This window comes from Glycine soja, chromosome 17 (genome assembly GCF_004193775.1).
Source record: "Glycine soja cultivar W05 chromosome 17, ASM419377v2, whole genome shotgun sequence".
NCBI classification, from domain to species: domain Eukaryota; kingdom Viridiplantae; phylum Streptophyta; class Magnoliopsida; order Fabales; family Fabaceae; genus Glycine; species Glycine soja.
Window position 1 is genome coordinate 25,924,828 of NC_041018.1, and position 12,628 is coordinate 25,937,455.

The 12,628-nt window shown below is 40.2% G+C and overlaps 1 non-coding gene across 1 annotated transcript; it reads right to left on the reverse strand.

The window, feature by feature from the left end:
• Positions 1-5,461: 5,461 nt before the first annotated feature.
• LOC114394366 lies at positions 5,462-5,568 on the reverse strand. Its single transcript, XR_003662765.1, has one exon. It is a non-coding gene; the product is annotated as a small nucleolar RNA R71 (small nucleolar RNA).
• Between the last annotated feature and the right edge of the window lie 7,060 nt (positions 5,569-12,628).

A 12,628-nucleotide genomic window follows, 5' to 3' on the forward strand; every position in this document is an offset into this window, starting at 1 on the left:
TTCATGGCCTCTATGTCGGCCTTCTTATGCTCTTACGCCTCCTCTACTTCACCCATTACTCTAGCTCTAGCACGGGTTCGGTAAGGGCACCGTAAAGCATGTTCTTTTCTTTTTTATAACAATGATTAAGTTCGTTTTTCTTTTTTCAAGGAAAGAATGTAATGAACAATGCAGCCAATGAAAAGCATGGATGTATGTGAATGATGCACAGTTGAAGTATTGCGAATTTTTATGCAGGACATGGGGTTGAATCCATTTAGATTTTTCAACATGGTCCGTGACATCTTTGTCAAGGCGAAACTAGAAGTAACAAGGACATCAACAATCCTAAATGTGTTTGGCAGTAGATGAAGCAGTGATGTAACTCGATTCATCTTTTGCCCCAATTTTTGCAAGATGGTTACTTCCATACTTCAACTTGGCTTGATGAACTTTTTTCGAAACAGCATAAGCTTGGTTCAAACCGATAATCCAAGGAATGGCAATTTCAATCACCAATACTTTGACAACCTTTCATAGGGATGAATGGCTTGGGCATACTTTAAGCTATGCATGGAAAATGTAATTATGAAATTGAGATGCCCGAGAAAAATATCATTTCCTAGTTAACCATGCATTAGGTAGCATGTTCACTCATTTTGTTTTTAAGTGAAACGGGTTTATGATCCCAACATGGTTGGCTCATGGTACCGAATATATGCAACCAAGAATGTATCATGAATTTTCATGCTTCCCTTTTCGTTTTTGTTTTGTAGAGGAAAATGCAAGGATCACGCATGAGCGAACATGAAAACAAAAGGTATGTAGTTTGTAGAACAAAAAGTATGTTGAACGCATATGCATGATGATGCAATGACTCATGCAAAATGTGATGTTGGAATATGATAACGGACAAATGCAGGACCGATATGTTCATTATGATGCCATGAAGAGATGCTTATGCGATGCATGATATGAATGTATGCTAGAGATAAAATGCGGGAGTGATTTGATTCGCACTGATCTTTGAAGTAAAAAAAAGGGTTAAACTCATTTTATTCAGAAATTTATAACTAGTCAAGATCTGAGTGACAATACAAACTTCCTAGCGGTTTCTAATTATATGGGCCATCAAGTCTATCATATGCTGACAATAGCTGAGAAGTCCGTGGATCTCCTCGGGGGCGGAATAGGTGTCTGCCATCGCTTTGGCCTTGGCTAGCAATTGGGGAAGTTCTTGACTCCCGTTCAAGGTAGGAGCAAATCGTTCCATCCACATTGTTGCCTCTTGATGTAATGAGTCGATCACCCTTCCTCTAGCCTCCATTTCCGTGTACACTTGGGCATACTCGTCCGCCACTCTATGCTCGTGGGCCGTGGCTAGATTTAGTTCTTCTTGATACTTGGTAATGATAACTAACATGTTGGTCTCTGTCTCGCATAAACGCTGTGACAAGTTTCTTTTGGACCTTGAGCAAATGGCTAACTCTTCTTTTAAGATCATGCTATGTGCTCGTGATCGGTCTCTCTCTTCCCTTCGAAGCTTGAGCTCATTGTTGCTGCCCCACAATGCTCCACGAAATTTGTCACGGCCATGCTCTTCCTTGCGAGCCCTCTTGGTTTCTTGTTCAAGGGCTTTTGTGGTAGCTACATTTTCTTCTCGTAACCCGGCACACTCTTTCCGGACGTCTGTAGCGACCAACTTGAATTTTTCTTTGGCAAGTCTCGCTTTTCCTAGTTCGGTTTTCAGAGCTCGGACTTCTTCATCCTCTTCCGGAGCTTCGAAATTCTCTTCGTTGATAATCTTTAACTTGGCGAGCCAATCTAAACTTCGTGTACGAACTTTCAGCCATTCATGATAACCACCAATGATGCCATTACGAATGCTCCTAAGTTCTTTATCTTTCCTTAACGGGCTTTCCCACGCCTTATGGACTCTTTGTATAACCTTGAAATTTTGCGTGCCAAAATCTCTCACAAGGAAAGGAGACAGGCTTTCTTCCGCCGGTGTTCCCCTCATGGGGTACCCTAACTGTCTTATAGCAAGCGCGGGATTGTAGTTAATGCAACCCCTCGTTCCTATTAACGGGATGTTTGGGTAGCTTCCACATGAGAAGAGAACACCTTCATTTCCTTCTTTCCATCGTGGAAACCAATTGACTGTTCTGCCTCCTATCCCAGCCAAGTGTTGGTCCCAATCTACTCTTCTTTTCTTGACACACGAGCGATGGCTTCGGAGCGGACATGGATGCTTTATGTCTTGTTGGAACAAGTGCGAAACCAACCATACACAAAGAGCGGGTAAACAACAGATGATCTATGCACTACTCTTTTCGCACCTTCGGTCAAATGTGTCAAATAAGTCTGCCAAGATAGCTACCACCTGGCTCTCTTTGCTATGGTGATATGCAAGGAAAGCATCAATTGCGGCTAGGTCCACCAAACCATCCACGTTTGGAAAGAGGACAACCCCAAAGATTAGCAATGCTAATACATCCATAAACGGGACCCACTCCTCTTGATTCGCCATATCCCTCGCCTTGCCTTCTAAGTACTTTCGTGGTAGGCCCACTATGCCGTTTCAAGTTTGCTTTACGCGGTCCAATCCTCTCGCCGAATCCCTGACCACAATTGTAATTTTGCTCAAGGAGGGAACAAACCCGGAGAAAAGATACGGTTTCCTTCCCCCAAGAGGACATCCTAGAATCTCCTCAAATTCTTCAACGGTTGGTACTAATTGGAAGTCTCCAAACGTGAAGCATCTCAAGGGTTGGTCATAGTATTAGGTGAGTGATGCAATGGCTTCTGTGGATATCTCTGCTATGGTCAAATCTAAGATCTTTCCATACGCCTTGCGGAAGGCTTGTATTTGGAGAGGTCCCATTGATGTGCCATCATTTTCTTCTATTTTCTAAACCCTTTTTGCACCATTTTAATCATTGATTGGTCTTAATTGTCAATTAATTAGGCAGTTTTATTATTTGGGCTCATTTAGCTAATTTGATGTTTTTAATCTAATTTCAGGAATTAATGAAACATTGGGCTTAATCCGGATTTTGGTTGTGGACTTGAAGAGGACAAATAAAGCAGCGCTTACCTTAGTTAATTTCTAATTAGGAAATTTTGCAATTTTATTTTATGTTGTTCAGTGTTTATTTTGTTTTGGGCCAGAGTATTGTAATAGGGCCCAGTGACTTTGAGTGACTCTTTTTAAATAGCTGCCTTGGGATTCGTGGAGGGCATTCTATTCTGCTATGCTATTTTCATTATTCAGAGCTTTGGTTTTAGGTTTTCACGTTTTTCTGTTCCCTTGTTACAGTTTTCATTCTTAATGCAAATTTCCATTTTCTGCTTCTAATTACGAGTTCATTCTTGCTTCTTCTTCTACTTTCATTTACGTTTCTGTTCATTTACGTTTCTGCTTCATGTTTCATTTGCGTTTTCTGTTTGAATCCATGGAAGGCTAGATTTTCTGGTGTTGTTTCCTTTTGAGGACGAAGCCCAACTCTCTTTGAGGTTTCGTTTGTAATGTGGTTTCCTGGCAGTTTTCCCTTCACCAGTTATCCCAATTTCGTGAATATTAATCAGTGCACGCTTCGTGTTCGATTAATTGCCTCTGAGCCTAACTTGCGTTCATGCTTAATGGACGAAGGGCTAAACTGGTGTATGTGGTGCCTAATCACGTATTGAAAACCCTAAGTTGATTTTCGCTTAGTAAATTGAAATAGGGTTGGATTAAGTGGTTGACTGTTAGGGACGAATTCTCCATAACCCAGGATAAGAGAGTGGCTTCTGAATCAGAGGAAACAACCCGTTTTTAATATTAGTAGTTTCGTATTCCATTTTATTTGTTCTGCTCTTTAATTACCAAACAACCAAACCCCCCCCCCCCCCCATCGTTACTGTTACTGCAAGTATATTATGAACATTTGGCTTGTCACTGCTCGTTGGGAAACGACCTAGGATCACTTCCTAGTTACTGCATTTTCATGTTTATTTGATTCGGGTACGACCTCGATCAAATTTGGCGCCGTTGCCGGGGAGCAGTGTCCAAAGGTTCATAATAGCTAGCTAGTGTTGTGTGTTTAATCCTTTCGTGTTTTATGTTTAATTGTTAGTATTGTGTTAGTATGTGTGTTAGTGTTGTTTAGTGTCCTGGTATTTTGTTTAATGTGTGTTCTGTTTCAGTTTTCCCATTAAGCGTTTTCCCTGTTTCAGTCTTGGGTGTTTTGCTGTGAAGATTGTGCTTGAAAACAGAGTAGTGCTTGAAAACAGAGTAGTAGTAGTAGAAATCAGCTTGCGGAAAAACAGAGTAGTAGTAGAAATCAATTAGAGACGGATTTTAGCGACCACCCATGCTGAATTATTTGGGATTTTTTGTTTTAGTAGCTAGGGTTGTTATTTTTGGCTGAATTTTTTTGTGGTAACTTCTTTTAATCCATATTTTGTGGGAAAAATAGTTAGAGCCTTTAGTTTGGTCAGATTTGAAAGTTCCAAAAAACTAGCAAATTTTGTGTTTGTCAAAACTTCAAACGGCCATAACTTTTGCTCCGGTTATCAGAATCGCAATTATTATATATGCATTTGGGGTAGAAAAAAATTTCCTACGCCGTGACATCATCCAAAAAAAACGATTCTGTCAAAAGTTTTTTATTTTTCAAGTTTTATTCACTTATTTTTCTTAACCTACCAATTTTAGCTTTCATAGTTAGACTTTGAATTTTTGTCTGAATTTTTTTTTGCTATCTTCTCATCATTTTATAAGGTTGCTCACAAAATTTCAAGTCATTTGGATATCATTTGAGGGTAGCTGTAGTTCAAACCTACACCTTTATTTACATGACAAGGCAACTAGTTGTGTGCATGCTGAATGTAGTGTATGACTAGAGGCAATCCATCTGACTTACAACCCTTTGATCCTGAGATAGATAGGACATTTCATAGATTAGTTAGGCATCATTTTATACCTTTTGATCATTCTGAGCATTCCATAACTGGTGAATCTGTGCATTCTGTTATTGGTGATTTTGAACATCCTGATCTTGAGCATTATAATTTTGAGCATTCTGATTCTGAGCATTCTGATTTTGCACATTCTGAGAACATGGCACAACCTCCACCTCGTGAGAGGACTCTAAGGGAAATGGCTGCACCTGATTTCACCTATGAAAGCTTGTGCATCCAATACCCTGATGAGGATGTCCCATATGTTCTTAAAACTGGACTGATTCATTTGCTTCCAAAGTTTCATGGCCTTGCAGGTGAAGACCCGCACAAACATTTGAAAGAATTTCACATTGTCTGCTCCACCATGAAACCCCCAGATGTCCAAGAGGATCACATATTTCTGAAGGCTTTTCCTCATTCATTAGAGGGAGTGGCAAAGGACTGGCTGTATTACCTTGCTCCAAGGTCCATCACGAGCTGGGATGACCTTAAGAGAGTATTCTTAGAAAAAAATTTCCCTGCTTCCAGGACCATAGCCATCAGGAAGGATATCTCAGGTATTAGACAACTCAGTGGAGAGAGCCTGTATGAGTACTGGGAGAGATTTAAGAAACTATGTGCCAGTTGCCCCCACCATCAGATTTCAGAACAACTTCTTCTCCAATATTTTTATGAAGGACTCAGTAATATGGAGAGAAGTATGATAGATGCTGCCAGTGGTGGAGCCCTTGGAGACATGACTCCTGCTGAAGCCAGAAATTTAATTGAGAAGATGGCCTCCAACTCCCAGCAGTTTAGCGCCAGAAATGATGCCATAGTCATTAGAGGAGTGCATGAGGTAGCTACAAACCCATCTGCATCATCTGAAACTAAGAAGCTTGAAGGCAAACTGGATGCGTTGGTCAACTTAGTAACCCAGCTGGCCTTGAATCAGAAATATGTACCTGTCGCAAGGGTTTGTGGTTTGTGCTCCTCTGCTGACCACCATACAGACCTTTGCCCTTCCATGCAGCAACCTGGAGCAATTGAGCAACCTGAAGCTTATGCTGCAAATATTTACAATAGACCTCCTCAACCTCAACAGCAAAATCAACCACAGCAGAGCAATTATGACCTTTCCAGCAATAGATACAACCCTGGATGGAGGAACCACCCTAACCTCAGATGGTCCAGCCCTCAGCAACAACAACAACAGCCTGCTCCTTCCTTCCAAAATGCTGCTGGCCCAAGCAAACCATACATTCCTCCACCAATCCAACAACAGCAACAACCCCAGAAACAGCCAACAGTTGAGGCCCCTCCACAACCTTCCCTCGAAGAACTTGTGAGGCAAATGACTATGCAGAACATGCAGTTTCAGCAAGAGACCAGAGCCTCCATTCAGAGCTTAACCAATCAGATGGGACAATTAGCTACCTAATTGAATCAACAACAGTCCCAGAATTCTGACAAGCTGCCTTCTCAAGCTGTCCAAAATCCCAAAAATGTCAGTGCCATTTCATTGAGGTCGGGAAAGCAGTGTCAAGGACCTCAACCCATAGCACCTTCCTCATCTGCAAATGAACCTGCCAAACTTCACTCTATTCCAGAAAAAGGTGATGACAAAAATCTACCTAACAATTTCTGTGCAGGTGAATCTTCTTCCACAGGTAATTCTGATTTGTAGAAGCAGCACATTCCCCCTCTTCCATTCCCTCCAAGAGCAGTTTCCAACAAAAAAAAGGAAGAGGCAGAGAAAGAGATCTTGGAAACGTTTAGAAAAGTAGAGGTAAACATACCTCTGTTGGATGCAATAAAGCAAATTCCAAGATATGCCAAATTCTTGAAGGAGCTGTGCAATAATAAGCGGAAGCTTAAAGGAAGTGAACGAATTAGCATGGGCAGAAATGTCTCCGCATTGATTGGTAAATCTGTTCCTCAAATTCCTGAAAAATGCAAAGATCCAGGTACATTCAGCATACCTTGTATTATAGGGAATAGTAAGTTTGACAATGCCATGCTAGATTTAGGAGCCTCTGTTAGTGTTATGCCTCTGTCGATTTTTAATTCTCTATCTCTAGGTCCCTTGCAGTCAACTGATGTGGTAATTCATTTAGCTAATAGAAGTGTTGCCTATCCTGTTGGTTTCATAGAAGATGTCTTAGTTAGAGTTGGTGAACTGATTTTCCCTGTTGATTTTTATATCTTGAATATGGAAGATGGATTTTCTCAAGGATCAGTTCCCATCATTCTAGGCAGACCCTTTATGAAAACTGCTAGAACTAAGATAGATGTTTATGCAGGCACACTGTCCATGGAGTTTGGTGATATAACTGTTCATTTTAATATTCTGGATGCTATGAAATACCCATCTGAAGATCTTTCTGTATTTCGTGCTGAAATAATTGACCATGTTGTTGATGAATACATGACTGATCTTTATTCTAATCTACATGCCTCTCACTCTTCATGCATTGGGTCTGAAATTCTACTTGATCATATGTCTAAATTTGATGCTGAGAGTGAATCTGAGAGTGATATTGATTGCATGCCTGGTGGTGGTGTTTTACCTCTTGAGATTGATTTTATAGAGTCAGATAAGACTAACCATGTTTCAGGAAGTACACATACCTCTGACTTTCTTTATGAGGTAAAGGCTGAGAAACCATCTCCTTCTACCACTGTCCAGCTGACCACACAAGAATTGAAGCCTCTGCCATCAAATTTAAAATACGCTTACTTGGATGATAGCAAGAGTTTTCCAGTGATTATATCTGCCTCCCTTGCTGATGAGCAAGAGGAGAAGTTGTTGTCAGTTCTCAAGAAGCATAAGAAGGCTATAGGCTGGACCCTGGCGGACATTCCTGGTATTAGCCCATCCACATGTATGCATCGAATAAATTTAGAGGATGGAGCTAAACCAGTAAGACAACCACAGAGAAGACTCAACCCGGTGATTCTTGATGTAGTGAAGAAGGAGATAACCAAGCTTTTGCAAGCTGGAATCATTTATCCTATCTCCGACAGCCAATGGGTGAGTCCCGTCCAGGTAGTCCCGAAAAAGACTGGCCTCACAGTGATCAGAAATGAGAAGGAGGAGTTGATTCCTACTCGGGTGCAGAACAGTTGGAGAGTCTGCATTGACTATAGGAGGCTGAACCAGGTTACCAAAAAGGACCATTTTCCCCTGCCATTCATTGACCAGATGCTTGAACGCCTGGCAGGTAAATCCCACTACTGTTTCCTTGATGGTTTTTCTGGTTATATGCAAATTACTATTGCTCCTGAGGATCAGGAAAAGACCACATTCACCTGCCCCTTCGGCACTTTTGCTTATAGGAGGATGCCTTTCGGCCTGTGCAATGCCCCTGGTACCTTCCAGCGGTGCATGATTAGTATTTTCAGTGATTTTTTAGAAAATTGCATAGAGGTGTTTATGGATGATTTCACTGTATATGGATCCTCTTTTGATGGTTGTTTGAATAGTTTGGAAAAAGTTTTGAATAGATGCATTGAAACTAACCTTGTTCTAAATTTTGAAAAATGTCATTTTATGGTTGAGCAAGGTATAGTTTTAGGCCACATTATTTCCAATAAGGGTATTGAAGTAGATCCTGCAAAAATTTCTGTTATTTCACAATTGCCTTACCCCTCTTGTGTGCGAGAGGTGCGATCTTTTCTTGGTCATGCAGGATTCTACAGACGCTTTATAAGGGATTTTAGCAAAGTAGCCCTTCCACTGTCCAACTTGTTGCAAAAGGAGGTGGAGTTTGACTTTAATGACAGATGCAAAGAGGCTTTTGATTGCCTCAAAAGAGCGTTGACTACCACCCCCATCATCCAGGCACCCGATTGGACAACCCCTTTTGAGCTTATGTGTGATGCATCAAATTATGCATTGGGGGCTGTCCTTGCTCAGAAAATTGATAAATTGCCCAGGGTGATATATTATGCTTCTAGGACTTTAGATGCTGCCCAAGCAAATTATACTACTACTGAGAAAGAGCTTCTAGCCATAGTTTTTGCTCTTGAAAAATTTCGATCTTATTTGCTTGGTACTCGCATTATTGTTTATACTGACCATGCAGCTCTAAAGTACTTGTTGAAGAAGGCTGTTTCTAAGCCTAGGTTGATCCGATGGATGCTCTGGCTCCAAGAGTTTGACTTGGAGATCCGTGATAGGAGCGGAGCACAAAATCTAGTTGCTGATCATTTGAGTCGGATCGAACGTGTCTCTGATGCAGATTCACCTATTCGGGATGATTTCCCGGATGATCATTTGTATATATTGTATAGTATTTCTGACTCTCTTTCTACTCCCTGGTTTGCTAACATTGTCAATTATTTAGTTGCCTCTGTTTTTCCTCCCTTAGCATCTAAGGCCCAAAAAGATAAGATTAAAAGTGATGCTAAGCATTTTATTTGGGATGACCCCTACTTGTGGAAATTGTGAAGTGATCAGGTCATTAGACGGTGCATTCCAGATCATGAGACTGACTCAGTCCTGCAGTTCTGTCATTCTTCCGCACCGGGAGGTCATCTGGGTGTTCAAAGGACAGCTCGCAAAGTGCTTGATTGTGGTTTTTATTGGCCCACCATCTTTAAAGATGCGTGGAAGATCTGCAGCACTTGTGAGCAGTGTCAGAGAGCAGGAAATACACTTACATGGCGACAACAAATGCCTCAGCAACCTATGCTATTCTGTGAGGTGTTTGATGTCTGGGGTATAGATTTCATGGGTCCTTTTCCTGTCTCTTTTGGTTATGTTTATATTCTCCTTGCAGTTGATTATGTTTCAAAATGGGTGGAAGCCAAGCCCACTAAAACTAATGATGCTAAAGTTGTCGCAGACTTTGTCAGGTCTAATCTGTTTTGCAGGTTTGGAGTACCTAAAGCAATTGTTAGTGATCAAGGAACCCATTTTTGCAACAGGACAATGCATGCCCTGCTTAAAAAGTACGGGGTGGTACACAGGGTATCCACACCATACCACCCCCAGACTAATGGACAGGCAGAAATTTCTAACAGGGAAATCAAGAGAATTCTAGAGAAGATTGTGCAGCCAAGCAGGAAAGATTGGAGTACCAGGCTTGATGATGCTCTCTGGGCACATCGGACTGCCTACAAAGCACCCATAGGAATGTCTCCTTATCGGGTTGTCTTTGGAAAGGCATGTCATCTTCCAGTGGAAATTGAGCACAAAGCATACTGGGCAGTGAAGACTTGCAACTTCTCTATGGATCAAGCTGACGAGGAAAGGAAGTTGCAACTGAGTGAGTTAGATGAAATCCGCCTAGAAGCCTACGAGAATGCCAAGTTCTACAAAGAAAAGACCAAGAAGTTCCATGATAGCATGATAGTTAAAAAAGACTTCGTGGTTGGGCAAAAAGTGTTATTGTATAATTCTAGGCTTGGACTCATGAGTGGTAAGTTGAGGTCTAAGTGGATTGGTCCTTTTGTTGTTACTAATGTTTTTCCTTATGGTACAGTTGAGATCAAAAGCGACTCCACAAACAAGAGCTTCAAGGTCAACAGACATCGACTTAAGCCATTCCTCACGAACCCTTCTTTAGTGGACGTAGTGGTGGAAGAGACTTCCTTACTCCACCCTACTCTTCCTCCACCATGGCTTAGGGAGTTTTTCTTTTCCTATCTCCTTCTTTGCTTTTATTACACTTGTCCGATTCTCTTTGATGATTTAATTGTTTTTAATCTTTTAATTGTGCTACATTGAGGACAATGTGTTGTTTAAGTATGGGGGGGGGGGGGGGAGTGTTCTTTGGTTTTGCTAGTTTTGTTGGTTTTGTTAATTTGTTAGTTGTGTTAATTTGTTAATGTTGTTAGTTTCGTCGGATTTTCAGTTTAATATTTTGGGTCAATTTCGTGTGCACGTACGACTTTGCATGTTTTTCTTTGAATTATAGGATATGTTCAAGAAATGGGTAATTGTTTTGAAAATAAAAGTTCTTGACATTTTGTGACTTGAAATCCTTGATTCTTCTCTATATGTCATGATAGTTTTGAACGCTCAATTTGAAAGTGATGATTTTACCTTTGTGAGAATTTGAGCCTTCCATCATTATAATCATTTGGTGTGTTTTGCCCCATTGATTGCTTGCACAATAGCCTTGGCTTGATTCTTGTTGATGCGTCCTAATTCACATGCATATTTGGAAATGATTAAGGCAATTTTGTTCTTATAAGCTTCTAGCCAAATGGACTTACCTTGAATTAATTCCTTTGATAGCCCTTTTGAGCCTTGTTTCCCTTTCCTTGTTTTGAAGCTCACTACAAGCCTTAAGTGAAAAACCATGATATTACCATATCCTTAAGGAATTTTGGAGCTTTGGAATTGTTTTGGGAATAAGTGTGGGGGGTTTTTGTTTCATTGGACAACTTGTTTTGTTGGCTATGCTTCATGATGTATTTTGGGCCATACTTGATGTACATTGTATATTGGTTAAATGTTGGACATGCTGAATGAAATGTTGTTTCTCAAAGGCTAAAGAGTTAAAAAAAAATGAAAAAAAAATTCGAAAAAAAAAAGAAAAGCAATAAAGTTGAGTGAATAAGATCTTAAATGGCACAAGAATGATGAAACTCTTGGTTCTACTCTTCATGTTTAATTTTTATCTTTACTTCTTTTTATTTTCTTATTTTTTTCTTAATATGCACTTATTCCCCTTTGCTCCTCTATTCCTTTGGGATTTAGCCACTTATTCCATATTTCTCCATACCTTGTCCTTGGCCCCATTACAACCTTAAAAGACCTTTTGATCCTCATGTGCTTGTGTTTATGGGTTGATTGTCAATTTTGGAATCTTGCCAAGTTTATGTGGTGTTTGCTTTCATGGGTGCTTTGAGGGTAAATAGTAGCCTAGACACTTGAGAGATAGAGTGTATATCTTGTGAGGCTTTATCACTTTTCATTCTTGAGCTGATTAACTATTTTGCCATGATTGGGTTGCTTGGATGATTTTCATGAATGTCTTGACTTTTTGGATCTCCTTATGTTAGATGTTACCCATTCCTTTCATTCCTTGATGTTCATTGAGAAATATGTGAATGTTTTTGTTTATCTCCCTTTGATATCCTTGGATTTTGTTCTTTGTTTCATTTTGCCCAGGAGTGCAAAAGGCTAAGTATGGGGGGTTTTGATGTGCCATCATTTTCTTCTATTTTCTAAACCCTTTTTGCACCATTTTAATTATTGATTGGTCTTAATTGTCAATTAATTAGGCAATTTTATTATTTGGGCTCATTTAGCTAATTTGATGTTTTTAATCTAATTTCAGGAATTAATGAAACATTGGGCTTAATCCGGATTTTGGTTGTGGACTTGAAGAGGACAAATAAAGCAGCGCTTACCTTAGTTAATTTCTAATTAGGAAATTTTGCAATTTTATTTTATGTTGTTCAGTGTTTATTTCGTTTTGGGCCAGAGTATTGTAATAGGGCCCAGTGACTTTGAGTGACTCTTTTTAAATAGCTGCCTTGGGATTCGTGGAGGGCATTCTATTCTGCTATGCTATTTTCATTATTCAGAGCTTTGGTTTTAGGTTTTCACGTTTTTCTGTTCATGTTTATTTGATTCGGGTACAGCCTCGATCACCCATCAACCGCCCCAACTCCTTAATGCTGGTGATATCTAGGCCCTTAATCTTGACTTGATAAAACCTTTTGCCAGTTTGATTTGTCCCCATGTTTACTAAAGTGAAACAAA